This window comes from Amblyomma mixtum, chromosome 6 (genome assembly GCF_055824585.1).
Source record: "Amblyomma mixtum isolate Tamu chromosome 6, ASM5582458v1, whole genome shotgun sequence".
Taxonomy (NCBI): Eukaryota; Metazoa; Arthropoda; class Arachnida; order Ixodida; family Ixodidae; genus Amblyomma; species Amblyomma mixtum.
In genome coordinates, this window is record NC_143017.1 from 63264000 (window position 1) to 63278012 (window position 14013).

A 14013-nucleotide genomic window follows, 5' to 3' on the forward strand; every position below is an offset into this window, starting at 1 on the left:
ATCGTGAATAAAGTATTTTTGTTTTTTTTTCAGTACAGAAATTATTTTGTTTAAGGCAGCTTTCGAATAAAGTAAGCAGCGACGAAAATGTAAGAGTGCTATGTAAGTGGCAATGAAATCACTGCAAAGATACACAATCTTGTGGTAATACTCAGAATTGATATTATAGTGCCAAATTTGCATCTTCGTGGTGCAGTGACCACAAGAATGCCTCCTCTCAGAGGTACAGGAGGGGTAGAAAAAAATGTTTTTAGACCCGGCTTTAGGCTCTATAGCAGAATGTGTAAAAAAGGCAATGTCAAATAAAAACTTATAGCGACTCCCACTAACTCCTTAAGACAAGGCTGTTCATATCAACCGGCGCTTCATGCATTTTCTCTTGCGGATTCTTTATTATATTCAGCATGTCGGTGTACCCTTAAGCGAAAGGAAGCGCACAAAGTAGGTCAGAGAACAAACTTGGGTTTATGGCATCCTAATCGAAATCACGAAGAAATAGACGTTAGCAGGGCATAAAATGCGAAGGCAAGACAACCTATGGCCATTAAGGGTATCTGTCCATTACCAAGAGAAGACAATCGTAGCCGGGGGGGGGGGGGGGGGGGGGAGGGGGGCAGAAAGTCAGTTGGACGGACGAGATTAAGAAGTTTGGGGGGGGGTGGGGTAGGGTGGTCAAAGTTTGCATAGGACAGGGTTAATCGGAGAGAAATGGTAGGCGTCTTTGTCCTGAAGTGGGCGTAGTCCGGCTGGTGATGATGATAGTACTGATATTCTCAGTCTTTGCGAGTATGACAGCAAATCAACTTTGTCTGTAGACTGAAACTTGGCTGGCAAACGAGCACAAACACATTGCTTCTTTAACTTTAACTTTCTTACTTGTTTTGCAGCAGAAATTTTGCTAAATGGGGAGCTGCTGAGACAGGTATTGCAGTTTGCATGTCAATATGGCTGCTAAGACCATTTCTATACTCATCCCCCCCCCCCCCCCCCCCCATTTTGCAAGGCGAAGAAGGGATAAGAGTAGTTTATTTTCTACTATCTCTTCCTTTTATGCGCCCACTCTCTTGCACACACGCACAACATAACAATCATTGATGTACTCTTCTAGGTGGACAATTCAAAACAACATCGCTTCATTCGCCTCACCCTATGTAAATAACATGATTTTCTAGAATGTGACCGCGGTTACGTGCATGACTAATCGGCCGTCAGTAATTATACTGAAACTACCATATCAACAATTGGCCGTTTGCGCTAATAGGGGTGAAGCTCACAAAACTGCTTCGTTGTTCCTGCAAAACCGTCTAATATATTGGTGCAGCTTAGAAGTGGACGAAGAAGTCCGCCACTTCTCCGCTCCGCCATCTCGCTTGTGTCGAGGAAGAAGGAGTGCTTCTCCTTCTTGCTGGTGACCGCTCGGCAGACTGGAACAGTTCTTGTGTATCTAACGGTGTGCCGTGTAATATTCGTGACAAATCTGGTGGAGGTGCGGGGTACGCTTCCAGACCCGCGTAGGCTACCGACCAATACGGATCTCACCCCAGTTCACCAGCGCCGCGGCCGCCGCCTCCGTGGAGCGTCCCCTGAATTTGGACTCCTTCCGGCTGCAACCAGGGCGACGCAACCCCGGTCTTCGGAGGCACCAGCTGCCATGGCAACTGAGACCACGCTCCCGGCGCACATCCTCTGTCACCAGCCACGAACACCCCCGTCGTTTTATGGCGACGTGTTCGAGGACGCCGAGGATTGGCTCGAGATCTTCGAACGTGTTGCCCGTTACAACGGCTGGAGTGACAACCGTAAGCTCCACAATGTCTATTTTGCACTTGAAGAGTCGGCTCGGACATGGTTCGAAAACCATGAAGCTTCGTTTACGTCCTGGGAAGCTTTCTGCCGCAATCTAAAAGCCACTTTTCCGAATGCAGACAGTCGAGAGCGAGCAGAAGCTGCGTTACACTCGCGCAACCAGCGCCAAAACGAGAGTGTACGCATGCACTACGAGGACATGACCCGCCTTTTTAAGCGCGCGGATCCCAACATGACGGAAGACAAGAAGCTTCGCCACCTCATGCGGGGTGTCAAGCAAGAGCTCTTCGCACGACTCGTGCGCAGCCCACCAAGCACTGTGGCAGAGTTCCTCACCGAGGCGGCAACTATGGACAAGACGCTGGAGCAGCGAGCCCGCCAGTACAATCGCGACGTCAACACCTTCGGGCCTGATCCCACCTCCACTAGATTTGTCACGAATATTACACGGCACACCGTTAGATACACAAGAACTGTTCCACCTACACTCTATCACATTACCTGGGAGTGCGAAAGAAACATAGCATTCCACAATTATCAACCACCGAGTGAGGAGCAATGGGAGAGCTGTCTCTCCAGCAGCGAGCTCGAGGTCCAAAGGGCCTTGGTACAGCACGCTGTTGAAGCGGCACGACTCAGTGGAGCCCTGGACTGAGGGCCCACCCTTGCTCGAAGACTCAAGTCGCCAGCGCCCAAGCAGGACGACCAAGAAGTCTTCATCTCCGCGAATCTCTTGAAAGAGCAATAAAAGTTTTCTCTCTCTCTCTCTCCAGTCTGCCGAGCGGTCACCAGCAAGAAGGCGAAACACTTCTTCTTCCTCGACACAAGCGAGATGGCGGAGCGGAGAAGTGGCGGACTTCTTCGTCCACTTCTAAGCTGTATCAATATGTAGCCCTGTTCGAATCACATTTGCGCTACTGCCGTTTAGTCTGGGGAAATGGCACCATGAAGGCAATGTATGACCTAATAATAATTAAAAAAAAGCTCTACGAGTGATTTCAAAGCAGCCTTATGATGCCCACACGTCTCCATTATTCACTGAAATCAAAATCGTGAAATTACAAAACGTGTATGACTTTAAGCTACTGTCAACACTTAAATCTGAGATACGTAAAGGCACACATACTCTCACAACATAGGGAATTTTGAAAAGTAACACATCTTTACGCTTAATGAGGCACAGAGAAGTGTGGCATGTTCAAATATCTCGCGCGAATTATGTATTTCAGATGGTTCAGTCTAGCATTCCACAGATTTTAAATAAATACCACCTCACAACAGAGAAATTGCGTGCACTTTCTAAAGTTGACTTGTATTCACTTTTGTATAATGCTTGCTAATACTTCACTGTTCATTCCAATTTCTTATGTAATAGAGTTGTTTGAATTTGATGTTTATTGTTTGCAAACTAGCTTCGTAGTGGTGATATTTGTTGCGTGAATCTGTGCTACTCACCGTTGTCAAAGCGTCCTCTGTCAGTTATTGGGAGCTGGGGCTAGTCAAGCTACTAATGTACAGCTTTTTTCCCACCTTTCATACCACATCTCATGTATCAATTTTTGCTTTGTGGTAAAATAAACTTCAAACTTCAAAGTTGGCTGTGGAACTAAGCCTCTCCAAACTAACCGTGATACATGCAAGTTTTGATAGGTCAACGTCTTGTGCAGGGGAGAGTATGCCGCGATGAAATCAACTATTACAATGGATACACAATTTTCACAAGACTTTCAAATGAACATCCAGCGCCCACAGAGCTAACTGATGGCTGATTGCAAGGGAGGAGAGAGAATGAAAATGGGAAAAAAAATTATTCCACACTATGAGTGCTTGTCCTCAAGTTAACAAATTATTTCTAGAAAATATCTTCACGCACCAAGTATACAGACACAAGGCCTTGGAGAAAGGTGAGGTGCGAACATTTATTTCATGCTTGGGGCTCCTCCACGTTGCCATTTCTTGCAGAGTAGTCGCTGTTATGTGCGTTTGGATGGTTACTAGGGAATGAAAAAGAGCTCGAGAGCTAACAATATTTCGGAATAACCAGAACTTGGGAAGGAGTACTTGGAGGAGGAAAACAAGAAGGAAAGACAATCAGATTAACAGAGAAAAGAAACCTGTTGGCTGATTGGTTGAAGTCATAGCCTCTCATGTACCCTCAAAGCCCCCCCCCCCCCCCCCCCCCCCAAAACGGCGCAGTGAATCGCAGACCTTCAAAATCGGTGGTCGCCTTGGCCATTTTCTTGCGGATGGCAATCAGGATGATGTCGGCATCATCGACAAAACCTACTGATTCGTCCTGCGAACCATCCAGTGGGTATAATAACGGCACAGTAATTGGGGCAGGTGCATCTTGACGTCACTCTATGCTGGTGCGGGGGGAGACGCTGAGAGGCTCTTCGACAAAAGCACATTAAATCATTATGTACTCAATGCCTGTGACTGAAACTTGCTAGCAGGCATCTCCTTATGCCCTTGTGTTCACGCTTTCGTTTTGGTTAGCTTTTAAAGCAAATTTCTGAGCGCCTGGGTGGCACTGATGTTATCCCCGCCGAGCGTTTGCCGATAGCTCCGATACCATTTTAGGGTGGAAGGAGGCAGACAGCTATCACCAGCCGCCGCAAACATAACTCGCAGCATGGTTTCGAGCCCAGAGCACAGCGCTCCGTAGCGCTGATGTCAGTTCAAGCTTCAGGTCGAGCGTCAGGTCGAGTGTTCGTGTTAATTCTGGTGGTGGCAATGAGAAATTGGGAGGCCTGCAATGTTAACCCGAGAGATATCTACTCTAAAGGTGCCAGTCGCAATTTAGGTAGTGACGAGATGCTCCTAACGGATTAGTATGGCTGCAACCACAGAGGCACATTTTGCGAAACCTAAGCACGTCCGGAGAGCTCGAGCTGGAATACTTAGTAATTCTCGATTGTCGATTTTCCTAATGCTTATATCTACAGGGAGACTGCCCCGAAGGAATTCAGTGAATAATGCGCTTTATAACTTGATCATCGAGCGCACTGATGGTATTCTCAACTTTCCACCGAATGAGGAGAGATCTTGAACAATTGCGGTCAGTCCTTTTATCATAGGCTAAAGTCATGAACGGAAGTCTTCGCCGACCTCAACCCCGGCACATCTTTGATGGAGTAGGGGAGACTTGAATGGGTGAAGCTTTTGATATGTACGAAGGCACCGCACAACATTCCAGAGGTTTCCAGGATCAAGCAACTCACAGAACGTATTCTAAAGCTCAGCCTGCGGGCTTTGAATTATGCGCGGATTTTTCGACTGCAAGCTCTTCGCATCTCTGATGTCGAGAACCGTCCATACGTTTCTAAAGATCCTGATATATTTATAAGTAGTAGTTGACAGGCTTCTGTGTTTCAAGAAACCTTTATTAGCGAAACCTGCAAAGTGGTTAGTGACGCTGAACTGGTTTCTTGGATCTTGGTTAGTTTACAGAACTTCGCTTGATCAACACCACTTGTAGAAATTGCTGTTAGCACATCAAGAAGACGATTATTTAAAACTTTGACTCATACTCCATTCAATCGACAACCAGCAAATGCCATTTGCGCTACGGTGTATGCATTACGGATGTTATACATAATTAAGCGATAATTTGATGCAAATATTTTTTCTGTACTTTTCTGTAAATTGTGCACACATCTTGCGCAAAAAAACTGTGTTTCATGTCCTTTCTTGTCACTGCGAGCATAACGAAGGCCGAAATTTGCTCATGCAATGAAAAATTAAAGGACTTCAAAGAGTTGAAATGTCTTAAGTCCTCAGTGTTTATTCTATGAGTGAATTAAACTGTTGCGTAAACATTGAATGAAAAGCAGTTACCAAGACCCACTGGAAATTGTTGCCATAGCATGTATCTGTGCATGACTCAGTGCTCATATTGTGTCCTGGTGGCGAGGACAGGCATTTAAGAAACAAGAAGTGCAATTTAGCGTGATACTCTAAAATTCTTGATTTGGCAATATTTCCCCCTCAGACCGAAACTGAGCTCAGATGGCAGTAGCGGCAAATGGGTTTGGGTTCGGCGGTCGACAAAGTTTATAATTTTCGTCGCAGTCTGCTGCGATGAATATAAAAGTTATAAAGCTCGTTCGGGATAAGGCACCTGCAACACCTACGGCAGTCTTTAAAATTCTAGGAAGAGTTGGGCTCGTATACAACAACTATAAGAAAATCTCGCCTCCTCATGTGTGAAAAACAAGAGTATAAAGCCGTGCCGGCGGCTTTAACCAAGAAACATCTCAAAGCTTCGCCTCATTACCTGCCAACTGAACAAGAATCGTCCGGAAGTTTGCAGTCGGAAGAAAGGTGGACACAAGAAGTCACTGGACGTTAACGCCATTTCTTAATGCAAGTTGCAATGTGGCTGTGGGGATTATTTTATTTTGCAGTATACCACCCTCAACTAGCTCTCCTGTACAGTCGCTGCTTCAAGCACGCGGTGCCGCTGCATGTGAAACCCATCTAATGTGGGGCGCGCTTCACAGCAGCCGCCGCGGTCTTGGCGCACCACATTTCTCCGCTCTCCACATTTATGCACTTCCACGAAAACCTCCTCCCTCTCCGGTGACCTCATTAAATGGCGGTCCCTACCCTTCCTGCGGAGCATGCTATAGGATACACAAAGCTCCGCTTAGAGACTAAATTGTTTCCAAGGCTGAGATGATAACAGCGCGGATGGTTTACGTGATAGCCTCCCATAACTACGGAGGTAGCCACCTCCTTCCAGCTCCGATTACCGCCCTCCGCTTACTACAACGACGGCAAGAACGCTCAGTCCAAGGAACGGGCGCTCAAAAGCTGCGCTGTAAAATAAGCTCCGTGAACACAATTCTATGCTTAGCGCTCATGAAGGGGATTTAGGCGTAAGACATAAAATATCGTGCCGTCCGGGGGGCCGCAGGGATGATGCGCTTTCTTTTTAATGAGAAATCTGAACGTTTGGTTTCATAAATCTGACTTCATCGGCAGCACGATTCCGCAGGGTTTTCACTTCAACATACAAGTCAGGCAGTCGGTCGATACATTTTTTCATTTGTTACCAGATGTAGATCTGTGAAAAGGGCAAAGCGAGTCTATTATAATTTGCTAGAAAGGCTTGTTTTAAGGCACTATATAATTCAGAAATCCCGCTGTTCTGATCGGTTACGCCTTCTGCAGATGGTGGTCATAGAAGCGGTCGGCGTAGTGCCCGACTTCGGCGAAGAGCTTTTGCCAATATTATACTTGCCAATTCGGTAACGGGAGCGAGTGTACATAAAGTTTTTCCTGAACGCATTCTTTTCCGCGGGACAGCAGCACACTGTGGGGCAATTACTGTGTATCGCATAGAAAGTGATCATGGTGCTATATGGAGAAGCCCTGTGGCAGCTCTCACACTCGAAGTACAGTTTCGTAGGTACAGAAAAAGAACGTGTACAGGATTTCTCTTGGTAAAATTTCTGAGGCTGTGACTGATGCGATGCATTAAGGGCACAGTGGCGCGATTTTTGTACGCTTTTCCTTCTGCTGTAAATGCCTCAGGCTACTTCTTTTCCTATTTTTCAGCAAGCCACTACCGAAAACAGAGAATAACTATCGTTTATAACAAGCGGGCTAAAGGTGCTATGTCTGGTTGATAATATGCCTCGAAGGCGGAGCATAATTTTTTATGGCATTCCTAAAATATTGGCGGATGATACGCTCACTAATTTGGACTGGGCTGGGGCTCTCGGGGGGAGGGGCTTTTCAGCTCTAGACCGAAGCACCAGCAGATATAAATTGGAGCGGAACAGAGAGTAAGATCTAAGAATCATAGACACCAGTATCGGGAGTTCTATATGTTGATAGATGATGCCCGAGGCATTGTCTGGATAGCGGAACAAAAAAAAATGTCTGCCTCTCTCGTAACCGAGAGTAGAGTAAGCATGAAATGTTTCCGGGTATCAGGATGATGCAGAAGCGTACGCGGACACGACGAGACGCAGGCCTGACAAGAATGTATATGCAGCGCGTTCGAATACTCCGCGAGCGTGTATACATCTGCCTGCCAAAGGGGGAAACGTCATGAGCTGAAGGCCCAGCGGCTGGTCTTTTACATGCGTGAGTGTGGTCCCACGTCACACCACCATAAGCGACAGCGTGGCATGTGAGGAGGCTTCACCGCGCAAATCGCCGAACGGCGAAAGCGTTTTCCGCACCACTTTGCCTATGTGACACTGGTGACGTCACCACTGGATAACGTCACACATAATTGATGGCGAAGTAATGACAATTACTAATTAGTGACTAATTACTGATTAATGACTAAATACTAAAAAACTGCTAATTAAAGACAATAAGCTTCGCCTCTAGGAGTGGAACGCGGCAGCGTGTTCTAGCGCTGCCAGGCAGTCCACGGAACAACATCCCCCGTTCGGCGCGATGCCTTGCGCTTTGAACACAATGCTTTTTGAGAAAAGGAAATGGCGCAGTAATTCTCTGTCATCTCGGTACACACGAACCGCATCGTACAGGAAGGGAGGAACGCCACCACCCGTTTGGCGCGAAGCTACCGGCGCTTGTATGCCGGTCCTGTAGGAGGGCTTAGAGAGTCTCGTTAATTCTCCTGCGGTGCCAGGATGCTCTCGTTTCAGCTCCCGGATGTGTGGAATTCAGTGCCCGGATGAGTGAAATTCAGTGCCCGGATGAGTGAAATTCAGTGCCCGGATGTTGGCTCTCGGTCTCGGCGTGACGACACAACACTGCCGACAACGGGAGCTAAAAGCATTTCATGCTTAAAACAGTGGCATGAACCTGGAGGTCCTTGTCTTATTGTAGTGAAAACATGTCCTCATAATGCGCGTAGCAACTTTTGCGGCGCATGAGACTTCTAGGCAGAACTTAATTATATTCCCGGCAAATATCAGTTACCAAAACACAGCTCCAAAGATGCTTGCCCTAATCGCTCTTCTGAAGTCCGGGAAAACTGGCACCAAGAGCAAAGCCCAAGGCCCTGTCAAAGAGACACTTTCCAGAACTGGCGCACAGTGCTGATGCGAATATCGAAAGGGAAACTTGCGGCGCTTATATGGTAGGTGCGCATGTATACCTGTTATGAGAGGCGAGCTTTTAAGTGCGGCGCCTACTGTTCACATACTATCCAAAGAAACGAAAGGGAAAGAAAGAGCAAGGAGGTTTTCAGGGTCACTGCACTTTCGGCAACCTTTCGCTTGAAGAGTGGTATGAAAAGCGAGAAAAAAAGAACCTTCTTTCATATTCTTTCTAGGTCCAAGCTTAGGTCATAACTAACCGTGGCATGGAAAACAAGCAACCTCTATGCGCCAAAAGGTGATGGCTCAGGTTTGCATTTTTTTTCAAATATGGCAACTGCGTTTCTGTGACCTTCCTGAACTCTTAAGGTGATGCCTCCAGTCTACAACTCCATAAGAAGACGAGGGATGAGTTCATGTAATATGGCCTCGAAGAATCAACATTTGATCAGTCTTATACACGTTACAAAAACAAGCAATGGATTGCAATTACAAATAGTGCATCTTAAACGTAACGGATTTCACAGGTCAAAACAGCTTATGAAAATAACTGAACATATAGAGAGAAGTAATGAATTGCAGTTAGGTTATCATTTATTGGTCGTTCATTAGCATAATTAGAATGAGCCGCTGTGACTTGCAAGATCTAGTTCGGCAGTTGTTCTTCAATGTTTGTTTCGGCATTTTTTCGATCTTTCATTTAAAATACATCAGTAGCGACACCAAAGAGTGGCTTGATGCACTGGCCGGACAGAACTGCGTTCTTTTAAGCAAGGAAGACCTTGAGCGTCGCCTCAAATTTACGCAAAGCGGCGCGCTTCGCTGTTCTTTGCTCTTGGCGGACACATAGCCATGGCTCACAAAACATATTTCGTTGTGCCGTTCGACCCAAATGGGAATGAAAAGCGCGGAATAAGATGCTAGTGAAACACAGGCCTCTTCCGATCGCACTGTGCAGGCAACCTCTTTTCGCGCCGCTTCTCTGCACATTGAGCATTATCACTCTAACGCGAGAGATTTCCGTGCAACGCAATTGTTTGCCATCGAGTTCTTATTTCGGATTTATATCTAGCAATTACTAGCAATCGATTACTGATAATAGTATTTGAATTAATGAGAACGTTACACCTTACAAAAAGTAATCAATACACTTCAAAATTTGATCAAAATTTAACCTATTACAAAGAATAATACATTTTCAAAGTGTTACCAACAAGTCTGCATTTGGCGTACCGGGAGCCAGTTGCTTGGTCTCAGCCGGAATGATCATGCTATCAAAAATTTGCCCTTCCAATTTTTTACGAAGACGCATTCTTGAAGCCAAGTACGAAGCTTTTCGAAAAGTAAATGATAAGCCCAGTATGGCACTCTAATTTCCTGCGGATTACGATCTTGATAACGTTGATTTCATTTTGATATGCAGCAGCGGATGTGTCAGGGCACAGCGATACGGCGATCCGGAGTCAGCGATGACTGCAACAACCACGGACGCAGTAGCCGTAAGGAGTTCTTGCATATTTACTCGCGATGGCTGTCGGAGCAAGAACTAACCATTATGTGTCCAACCCGAGTTAGTGTGCTCTAGTGCCTTTTTAGCCTTGCCATCTACTATGCACGTTACAGAACTTATCAGGCTTGGAGGTTGTGACGATGTGGAGCGCTATTTGCATAGCCTTTACCGCCGGTGAGACCACCGAAGCGCCTTACTTCGCTGCCCCTTATTACCGTGCTGCCGCTCTAAAAATGCAATCTGCCACACTAACATGCTGTTTGCGAAACTGTAAGGAAATAACAAAATGTTACTTTATAACATCTAACGCTACCTAATAAAGCAAAAAGAATCGTCTTAAATAGAACGCGCCTACTAAGTTATTCACCTCCACTCCGTTCTCCCTAGTAAAGCACCGAGGCTGTCTAACCGGTACTGCATGACTTTTTTATGTCTGGGCGCTGGCTACTTTCATTGTCCTCATTAATTCTTTATTTACCAATGTAGCATATGAAGTGGGGCCCCTGTGGGTCGCACTTGTGCAGTGCGGCTTGGACAGCCCCTCTCACGTCTACTTCAGCCCCTTATGAGGAACAAGGGGCAAATTCGTTTGGGCTTGCTCCTGTTGATAGGCCCCGTATCGGCGTTGCAAGGCCTAACGCAGACCACTTTCCTGCATTAACCCTACATGGGTCTCTTGTGTGCCACTTGTGAGGCGATGCAACATAAATGTAGGCAAGCTCTATGTGTGAAAAACCTCGCCAGGCTGAAATGGGGCTGCCAACATTTAGCAGCTCTGGGTCTCACATCTGTACCCTGTACCGAGATTTTAAGCTGCAGATACCTAGTCAGCTCAGATGCTGAAAGTTTGGTGTTTTTGGTTGAGCTCATGCGGTTGAGCGCAGAAACTTGTTTAAAGACCTTACTCTTAAATAAGTGAAACCAAACAAAAGAACCCATAGAATGAGGTGAAAGACAAAAGAACGAAAATGATTTTAACAGGATATATCAAGGACATAAAGCTCAATCACACGCTCAAAACGAGCAATATATTTAAAACAAGTCCTGAAAGATGATATTAAAGAAGCCAAAAAAGTCTCTTCTTCCTCAACAGACCATGTAGTAAATCTAGAGCCATTTCCTAGAGCGCAATATAGTCACTCAGCAGCTCACACCTCTGTTCATTTAATCCATTCGCCGCTACTGCTCTGGACACTAAGAAATAAAAAAAAAACCTGAATGACCATGAAAAGACTTCAGTGTCATGCGGAAGAGTTAATTCAATTTTGACGATTCGTGATGGCCAGCAGCTAGTTATTCCGCTTTGAGAAACTCTGGTGAAACAAGTAACATGAAATCCACTTTACAGAACGTGTCTTGTGCAGTCACTGCTTAAGCACAGTGAAAAAGAACAAAAATTTCAACACCATACCAGAGACCAGCGGTTCCCTGGGCGCCTCAACATCACGTTTGCCCCCCTTTACTTTTGTGCGTAATAGGGCTGCACTACCGGATGCCCGAGCCGTTACTTCGGGCTTACATTGCTCGCCGTTGCTGCTCTATGGCTTTTCTCTAGGCGTTGTGCATTTGTTGCCCTCTTTATTGCAGCTACGGAACAGGCACAACCTTCCTTGACTGTAGACGCCTGCAGGATTTATGACACACGGGTCACGCAGAACTAAGGCTTTCTCGTACTCATGTTTATTGCACCCGGCTGCAGTGGCTGGCTGGTTTTGGTGCTCAGGTCTAGACCACACGGTCACAGATTCGATACCTGCGTAGTGATTGCATATGCATAAAGGTGAAATAAGTTTGTGTTTTTCTCTCCTAAGCCCCGTCTGTTTTGTGCAAAAATGTTTCTCTACAAAAACGGCCGTGTGCTTTGTGATATGCTGGTATGATAAAAAGCCCTAGTAGGACTAAACTAATTCAGAGCCTTCCACTGCAGCGTCCCATCGCCCATTTGCCACTTCCGGAAGTTAAACCTCGAATACCACCTATTGCTACCGCTTATATGTTGTCTTGATAAGGCCGGCGTTCTTTAAATTCGCTTTTTCTTCAGACAAAAAAGCCGATATATTTTGTTTATTTATGTATGCATTCTGGATTGAAGTTTACCGTGCTGGTCGCAGCCGCGTACAACATTGCCTGGCCAGAGGTTTAGTAACCCGGAAGTAAGCAAGCAACAACTGCTGCTCTAAGTCCAGTAATTGTTATCTTGCTGCTGGCTCTGCAGCTTTGCCACATAGCTAGCAGCTTCTTTTCCAAACAACACAACTAATTATTCGTTGAACATCCTCCTTGTTCTTATAGGGATCCCACTTTCTGATAGCACTTTCAATTTCTACACTTTGTTTCTATTTCGACTTTCTGCTTTTCTTACTTCGACGTTTTCTCCAGAGTTGCGTTATAAATGCATGCGCTTCTTTTTGCCGGAAGCAACCAGTTATCAGATTTTGTTTTTAATGAAAAAACTGGGTAGCTGTTTCTTTAAGATGGATCGGGCTCGCTTAGTGGATGCAAGCACTGATCGCGGACCGTTGAACCCGTATACGAATGCAATGCGAAAGAGAGTCTTCAAATAAAATCCAACCAGGCCAATTGCCGATATTGAAAGAAATTGGAACCAAGAATGCCTCCAACGGATTGTGTTCGCTGACTAGAAGGACAACCCGAGTTTAACCGCAAATTTGTTGACGCTCAGCTGGAGCGCGCGCTAAGGACACAGATGATCAACTGGTTTCAGGTCGAGCCAGCAAATCGGGCGCCTGTTGTCGAGTGCTGCAAGATTTTGCGCGCTGAAAATGAGCAGTGGATGCGGAATGAATAAAGCAGCGGGACGCCGCGTATTGACATTAAGAAACGGAGGACATGTGAATAAAGAGTAAAGCCTGCGATGGAGGGAGCATGAAACCGAAGCAAGAAGTTTTTACAGCTGCCAATGTGCGTGCTCTTTTGCTTCATTTGAGCAACAGCGAGCAAGCAGCCTTGTACAGGCATGTTGTGTTGGGTTTTACGGCACATAAGCTGCTAAGTCTATCATGCAATAAAGGCGAGGTTAAAGTGTACGGTGTGATTAGCCGATTAAATCTTTAGAAATGTAATGTGTGTTCATACACTTGCTTCTTTAGACAGCAAAGAATGCACTTGTACTTTTCTAGCCAACATGCGGCGTTGGGTTTAAACAGTTCTGTTGTAAAATAAAGAAAGTAGCTTTCCTTTGTTTTTCACTTTTTTCACGTGTGAATGAAATGTACTTTACTGTGGGCCCACCCCTACATTTTTACAAAAAATTTTGTTTCGGCTTGTCTGAAGTTTGTGTCGTTTGCGTGTTTTCAGTTCGCAAGCGTCCTAAAATTTCTTGGATAAAACGTTCCTGATTGTTCTATCGTTTCTTATTTCCCAAGATGGGATCTAGATTTTTCAATTGGTTCTTTACTTCATTATCGCATGACCACTGCTCTTTATCATTCAGAGTAGTGTGCATTAACTGTATGCAAGTTTTCTTGTTAGTTTCATCACTGCAACCTCACGCACCAGGCATATATGCTTTCTCATTTGCATCGATTCCCACATGGGTCGGGAGGCGATGGAATCTTATCATATGTCCTTGTGTTGTGACTTTTCTGCATTGTGTATGATCATTGTTCTAAGGATTCAACTGCATGTCTGGACTTGGGCTCTGTGAGT